Below are 1,028 nucleotides of genomic sequence, written 5' to 3'. Positions count from 1 at the left end.
GAGGGGTAGTTAGTTAATGGGGGGTAATTAAAGGGGGGTGAGGGGTAGTTAGTTAATGGGGGGTAATTAAATGGGGGGTGAGGAGTAGTTAGTTAATGGGGAGTAATTAAAGGGGGGGTGAGGGGTAGTTAGTTAAAGGGGGGGTAATTAAAGGGGAGATAATTAAATGGGGGGGACTTGGATGGGAGGGTGATGGTTAGTTAATTAAAGGGGGGGGAAATAAAGGAGGGGATGTGGAAAGGGGGAGATGATGGTGGTTAGTTAATTAAAGGGGGGGGTAATTAAAAGGGGGGAGTGTGGAAAGGAGGGGGTGTGAGGGGCAGTTAATTAAAGGGGGGGAGGTGGAATTGGGGGAGATGATGATAATCAATTGGGGGGGGAGGGATGATAAAGGGGCTGTGGTGGTTCTACCTCATTTTAAACACCCCCCCTCCCCCCAATGGCCATCACAGCTTGATGCCATAAAATGGGAGGCATTACTTTCGGAGCGACCTCAACCCAGTTACTTAGGAGGCATTACTTTCGGAGCATTTTGGGGGCAAACTGATCCTTTTCTGGGGCATTTTGGGGGCAATTTGACCCTTTTTAGGGTATTTTGTGGCGCTGTTTTGGGTTCTTTTAGGGCATTTTGGGGCAATTTGATCCTTTTTAGGGCATTTTGGAGCTTTTGGGGGGGTCTTTTGGGTCCTTTTAAGGCATTTTGGGGCAATATGATCCTTTTTAGGGCTTTTAGGGTGGCTGTTTTGGGGTCTTTTGGGGCATTTTGGGGCAATCTGACCCTTTTTAGGCTATTTTGGGGGGCTGCTTTTCATCCTTTTAGGGTATTTTGGGACAATCTGAGTTTTTGGGGTATTTTGGGGTCAATTTGACCCTTTTTAGGGCATTTTGGGGCTTTTTGGGGGGTGTTTTGGGTTCTTTTAGGGCATTTTGGGCCAATCTGATCCTTTTTAGGGCATTTTGGGGGCAATTTGACCCTTTTTAGGGTATTCTGTGGCGCTGCTTTAGGTTATTTTAGGGCATTTTGGGGC

The sequence above is a fragment of the Coturnix japonica genome, unplaced genomic scaffold (genome assembly GCF_001577835.2).
Source record: "Coturnix japonica isolate 7356 unplaced genomic scaffold, Coturnix japonica 2.1 chrUnrandom599, whole genome shotgun sequence".
Lineage (NCBI taxonomy): Eukaryota > Metazoa > Chordata > Aves > Galliformes > Phasianidae > Coturnix > Coturnix japonica.
Note: the sequence above shows the minus strand (reverse complement) of the source record.